This window comes from Octodon degus, unplaced genomic scaffold (genome assembly GCF_000260255.1).
Source record: "Octodon degus isolate 3935 unplaced genomic scaffold, OctDeg1.0 scaffold00122, whole genome shotgun sequence".
NCBI lineage: Eukaryota > Metazoa > Chordata > Mammalia > Rodentia > Octodontidae > Octodon > Octodon degus.
Genome location: NW_004524698.1, coordinates 1,132,971 through 1,140,044, shown reverse-complemented (window position 1 = coordinate 1,140,044; position 7,074 = coordinate 1,132,971). Strand labels below are relative to the sequence as shown.

Below are 7,074 nucleotides of genomic sequence, written 5' to 3'. Positions count from 1 at the left end.
GCTAGTAACTTCTTCATCTTCTGGTGTCCCTTGGCACTGATTGCTATGTGTGTCCAATGAGCTCTTTACCCATTCCTGTGTTCTAACATACCTCGCCCAATTCTGACATCAAACCCAAGCAGACCCACATAAGTAGAAATGGTGAAAAGAACACAGAAACTAAGCTCACTTGTCACTAATACTGTGTGGAGAAAAACAGAAAGAAGGAAAAATTCCCCTCTGCATTCCATCACATCCAGAATCTTTGCATAGGGAAAACTTCAAGATGACCACATAATTACAGTGAAATATGAACAAGCAAGTGATATGTTCTCAATATATATAAAAGAAAACCAGAGCAGCTGCAAGGGTTTCCAGGGATTGGAAGCAATACTCCTCATGACCTCATCCTGTCATTCTGAGTGGAGGAAAGGGATTAGCTGTACAGCTGTCCTCATCTCTCCATAAATGATGTGTTCATTTGCTTGAAATGCTCTACAGAGGATGACTTCTGAGAAGGACATGTAATCTAACTTAATAACTTTTTAAGCATCAAAGTCTGAATAACTTTGCCTGGAAAAGAAACAATAAAACAGTTCTATGTGATCAATATACATGGTAGAAAATTCAGCGTTCAATATAACTTTATACTACAAGGGATGCAGAAGGCAGTAACTTACAACTTACATTAAAGGTGGGCAGAAGTCAGTATATGCACAGAACCAGAATGCTCTCACTAAATGTGGCCTAATTTTAGCAGCTGATCTTTGAGTTATCCCCAAGGCATGTGAGCACCTCAAGCACTAAGATACTGTTTTCTAATTTCATTAAAGAGGGAGAGAGGGACGCAAAACACTCCTTACAGAGCACAGTTAACTAAATGTCTTAAGAAAGGCAAAAAAAATATGACTGAACCTGGAATACATATTTGTTTCCAGAAAACAAAATATGCCTTTTTTGTCTTTTGGAGATAGGGTCTCATTGCACAAATATACATACATACAAAGTCACCTCATCTTTGGCAGCATAAATACATATATACAATCAGTGTGCAGACCATCTCAGACTCTGTTGTTTGCACTTCATGGTATTTCAGATGTTCTATGTACCCCAGAAAATTGTCATTTTTGAGGTATTGCTAAGATGTTATAATATACTGTACATTTCTTGGGATTGTCCTCCATCTTTGGGACTAGATTAAAAATTACTGGTGATCATTATTCCCAATCATTTCTTTCTTGCCATGGTGCACTTGCATTCCCCTGCACTGGCCCAGATTTTCAGCTCCACCTTTCTGTCACCATAGGATCCTGACCATGTGACCTTTCCAAGATTACATTTTCCAGGTGTAGGGAAAGGATTAAAGCATTTATGTGTATCAACTTTCCATGATGAATGTAATCATTATACATTGCAGACATGTACTAAAGAACTTTTTGATCTGGCACTTGGTAGGTATCAAGAAATGCTGAGCCTTAGGTCTAGCACACTTTTTTCAGATGTTACTTATTCTCCCTACATATGCTCCTTAAAGCATTATAAGCCTTTCAACTTTGGTGCAATATCTGCAGATTTCCTGATTTGGGTCAGATGCTTTTTCTATTCTAGATCTAATCTTCACTACTTACATGCTTTGATTTGAGCATGTATTTTTCCTTTTTCTTCCTGAATATTTTATTTAGTTATTTACTTTTAGCACAGGGTCTACAGGGTCTCAACACACAGGTCGGATTTGTAGTGATTCTCCTGTTTTCAGCCTCCAAAACACTGGGATTACAAGTGTGTGCCACCATGCCATCTCAATTGCTGTCTCTGTGTGCCCTAGGGGTGAGGCTGGCATGGCAAGCTATTTTCTTTAATTGTTTTGCTTTAATTTTTATATGTTAGCTCTATGTTTGATCATTCTGCTCTATTACCCATAGCCTTCTGTGGCCCTCTTGTCATTGGTGCTGCCTTTTCTCTTTTGTTTGGTAGAAAGCTCTTCAGTCTGCTTTCTTTAGATATATCTCAGTGTATATATTATAAGTTGGATGACACCTTATATGCTGTCTACAACCTATAATCATATGATTAATTTCATGACTTTAAATATTTTCTCATCATTTTAATAGGTGTCCATATACCTAAGTAAATTATGAATAAGAAATTAAAAGCTCATTTTAAAATTAGATTTTCTTTTCAATTTTTCATTATTATGAACCAGATACTGACAAATATACTATGAACTGTAGCTCTAAGCTCATTCATGATTATTTCCTTAATTCACAGTTGTATTGCTGGTCAGAATGAAAAGGAAATCTAATTCTTTGAGTATAAGTTTTCACAATGTTACATAAATTATGATGTAAATTTCTGCAGAAAATACAGGGATGATCAAAGTATATGGTCAGTGTCTGTACAAAGTGCCTTTAATGAGTATCTTCATAAATGTCTTTACCAGGTGCAATAAGAAAAAATACAGGGTAACTCAGCCAGATAAGCACCTGCCTGGCAAGCGCAAGGTCCTGAGTTCAATCCTCAATACAAAAAAAAAAAAAAAAAAAAAAATCCAGTGAATATGCTGCTAGTGTGTGCCAATGCAAAAGCAGTCTCAGAATATATTATGGCATGTCCTCACATCTGCTTTGTTCACCTGATATAGCACGATGCAACACCATTGTGGTTAAAACTGTAATGCCTAGTTGGCATTATGTAGACAAATTAGAGCAGAAAAAGAAGAGGGGATGCCACCATATGCGCTGAGCTCCACGACTGTTCTCTAAGGTCAAAATGATCATCATTTTGACTCAGTTCAGAACAAGGAAGCAACCATATCACAGCTAAGGACACTCATGAAGAGACTTCCAGAACTGTTTCAGAAAGTGGCAGCAATAATGGGACAAGTATGCCTGAAGCAAGGAGCACTTTAAGAGAGGTTAATGGCAATGTATCTTTTATTGTAATGAATTATTTTAATTTAAATATTCACTATATTAAGGGAACAAGATCATGCCTGTCAATTTTGTTTAGATAGTTTCCTCCTGAGCAATCTTCAGAAATATTAATAGGTGTTATGTATGTGCCTGGCATAGTGACATATGACTGTAATCCCAGCTACTTGGGAAGCTAGCATAAGAGGATTGTGAATTTGAGCCCAGCCTGCACTGCATAAGAAGTTCAGCCAGCCTGGACTACACAGAAAGATGCTGCCTGCTCCTGTCCAAAAAACTCAAAAAGTAATAATAATTAAAAAAATGCTAAAGACATAGTTCAGGGGCTGGTGAGATGGCTCAGTGGTCTAAAGCACCTACTTGGAACAAGCTTGGCAAAGCACAGGGACCGCGGTTCAATCCCCCAGCACCACATGCCAGCCAGCCCCGCCCCCTGGTGGACTGAGCTGGCCACACACACACACATAAATAAATAAAATAAAAAAATTAAAAAAATTAAAAAGGACATAGTTCAGTGCTTCCTGAACTCAATCTCCTGTACTACAGAAAAAAAGTTAATATGTGAGTGTTTTTCCAGAGTAGAACGCATACATAAAATACAATGGATGTGCATTTTTGTATTCTGATACAGAGAAGAACTGTTTTATGAAAGGTCACCTTAACCAGGGCTGTCTGAGGGCGCCTTGCACTGATGTACCTGTTTTACCAAATCACATCCAGTTGCCATGGAGCTTGCAGGCCTCTGTATGCATTCCATCCTCTTTTCTGCTCTGATTTGCCCACGCAATGCCAACTAAGCACTGCGGTTTCAACCACAAGGTTTGGTCTCTGCTTAGCTTTAACATGCCTTTTGGATTAAATCTAATTTCTTCAAGCAGATTCTTTATCCTTATAGCCAACAGGGCACAGAGTTCAGAGGAAAAGGATCATGTTTTACAATGTTTATTAATGTCTTAAAGTATGTACACATTTGATCCAGTCTGAAAGAAATCAGAACTTGACTTACAGAAAATCAGGCACAGTGAACCAATCAACTAATTAAGAAGTGTTGAATAACAGCAATGTGCAAGGCAACAGGGTAAACAAAATTAGAGAGTAAATGTAAAATATGTTGATAGGACTGGGGATGCAGCTCAGTGGTACAGCTCCTGCCTAGCACATGTGAACCCCTGGATTCAACCCAGCATCGTAAGATAACAACAACAACAACAACAACAAAAATAATAATAATAATAATAGATGATAGTTTACTTGCCTTTAGTTTTAGTTGTTTTTCCTAAGAATGTTTAGGCTTGTAATTTTTTTTTCTAGATAGTTGTTTTCTCTTGAAAAAACTCTACAGTTGTGGGGTTTTTTTTTTTTCAGGAGAAATAGCTTTATTTGCACTGATAGCTGGAGAACAAGGAGGACCTGAGAGTATACTGAGCCAAGGATAGAGAACAGCTTCTAAAAGAGCAGTCAGAGCTCATCAATCAAACAGACTGCTGTATTTCCAAGCAGGCTTGCAGTTAGTACAATCAAGAAAAACCTGCAAGGAGCCAGGCGTGATGGCACAGCATGTAGTTCCAAGCACTCAGGAGGCTGAGGCGGGAGGATAGATCTGAGTCTGCTAGGAAATATATTTACCATTAAATCACCTCAGTGTGCCACCATTGCAAAAAAAGATACAGGTTTTCCATCATAATGAAATTTCCCCCAAACATCCCAATTACAAGTATTATAATAAGAAATGCATAAAGATCCCATTTTACAGATTTTCAGGATTCAGCTCAGAGATGTCACCATCTTCAAATATCACTCCCTGCTACTCTTCAGCTATGGATCTATCAAGCAGCCAGGGAATGGCCTTTGCTAGCCCGTGGGATCCACTTCCCATGTCCCTAGGGGCCAGGGCTGAAGAGCAGGGGAAGGCTCGGGAAGGGGGTGGGGAGGGCTAATTCCGCCCAGCACAGTGCGCGGCAGCTGAAGCTTGATGGGAGAGCAGGGCTGGTGAGACTTGAGGGAGGGTCCAGGCCCTGTATTCAGTGAGAGTCACTGCTGGAAGAGGAGGAAGAGTAGGAATGCTTGCCATGCTTGTGGTGTTTGTGTGCCTTTTTATGAGCTTTCTTCATTTTCTTCTGCATCTTCTTGTCCATCACCATCCCTGGGACCACCATGCCAGGGCCCAAAGGGTTCACATGAGGCATGCCAGGGGCAGGTGGGGGACATGGAGGAGGATGGGGACCTGTGGGTGGGTATCCTGGACATGGCTGTGGTGGGGGCACAGGATAACTGGGCCCACATCGAGGGAAAGCTGGATTTCCTGGGGGAGCTCCGGGGGGAGGCCGACAGGGGCCAGGAGGAAAGGCTGGATTGACAGGTGGTGGATATGGTGGACACACAGGATAGGAACCTCCAGGGCACCCAGGATTCAGTGGATATGGGTTTGGCCCTTGATGCCAGGCATTGGGATTCCACATGTTCAAGTAGTTCCCCAAGTCTTCCTACCTCTGAATAGGTTCAATCCATCCTTCTCTGCAGTCTCCTCTATAGTTATTTTTTAAAGTATCTTGGTTTTTCTCAAGAGTTGCATTTTGAAACTGGAATTGACTATCTCTTCATGAGGATTGGCCTTGTGTGATTCTTCTGAAAAATGTTGTTATATCTTTTGCTATTTTTCTACTAGGCTTTAGCTTTTCCATGTTTATTTGTCAACAGTCTTAGATACTCTTGATACAGACTTTGCATGTGTGATGCACCTTTCACTTTGTAGCTTATGTTTTCACCTTCCTTAACATGATTTTTGATAATCACAGGCTTTAAACTTTAATGTAGTCAAATTCATTATACTTACATTTTATAGCGGATTGTTTTGTGACCTTTGTTTAAGATTTCCCTACCTCAAAATCTGAAGACATTCACTCATAATTTTAAAGTGCTGAGGCCTTAATCCATCCGGAATTGATTTTCATGTCTGAATGTAAGAAAAAAATCTGAGTTAAATTTCATATAGATAATAATTTTTTCCAGCCCCATCTATATATTTGCTCATAACTAATCTAGGAAATGAAAACCAACGCTATGAGAAGATATAAATGTATATTCATTCAGTTAAAAATATGAGTCTGGTGCTCATGCCCTCTCCCCTCAGCCACCGCTGCTGCCTCCTTCTGCCACTCCTGGTGCTGGTTGTGCACTCGTTCGGTGCGGACCTGGTACCTCTTTTGTGAACCAGCAGCTAAGAATATTCGGGCAATTGCTATGGCCAACAAAAAGCCCAAGGAAGGAGTCAAGACTGAGAACAACGATCACATTAGTTTGAAGGTGGCGGGGCAGGATGGTTCTGTGGTGCAGTTTAAGATTAAGAGGCATACACCACTTAGTAAACTAATGAAAGCCTACTGTGAATGACAGGGTTTGTCAGTGAGGCAGATCAGATTCCGATTTGATGGACAGCCAATCAATGACAGAGACACACCTGCACAGTTGGGCATGGAGGATGAAGATACAATTGACGTGCTCCAGCAGCAGACAGGCGGTGTTCACTAAAAAGGGAACCTGCAACTACTCCAGAACTCTGTTCTTACAGACCAAGAATATATTCTCAATTAGAAAACTGCAGCTTGGTTCCACCACATCCTGACTACTACAGTATAGTTTTCTCTATTCTTTCATTTACCCCTTCCCCATTCCTTTATTGTACATAAAGTATCTGGTGTATGTGCACAAGTATATTGCTTTTTTCTTACTTTCTTTCTTTCTCTTTTTTTTTTTCTTACTAAATGGCCAATCCCCTTTCTCCATTAGTGGCATGTTCATCAGCTCTTATCTTTATATTCCAGTAAGTTATTTTGCTCTCACTGTTTTAACAGAAAAGACGGCAACATAAACTTCCTTGCATACCTTGTTTGATTGAAGAATTTTAATGTTTTTCATTTATCATTGTAAAACCAAGACAATTTTATAACCTTTTTGTATGTAACTGTTACATGTAGGGCAATCTGTCTTTAAGTAGGAGTAAATTACTTTTTAAAAAAGAAGAATCCTAGATAGGTTTCCCTTTAAGTCAAGTGTCTTGCTATTTAAATAAACCTTTTGTTTTGTTTTGTTTTTTAAAGAAATATGAGTCTGGAGGCCCAGTCCTAGCCCAGGAATGATGAGTGTGTGGAGAGCTTCCTGCTAATCT

General features: G+C 39.6%; 2 pseudogenes; one reads left to right on the top strand and one right to left on the bottom strand.

The window, feature by feature from the left end:
• Positions 1–4,925: 4,925 nt before the first annotated feature.
• Positions 4,926–5,368, bottom strand: LOC101573781 (annotated as a pseudogene).
• Positions 5,369–6,149: 781 nt separating this feature from the next.
• LOC101574701 lies at positions 6,150–6,437 on the top strand (annotated as a pseudogene).
• The last annotated feature ends 637 nt before the right edge of the window (positions 6,438–7,074 follow it).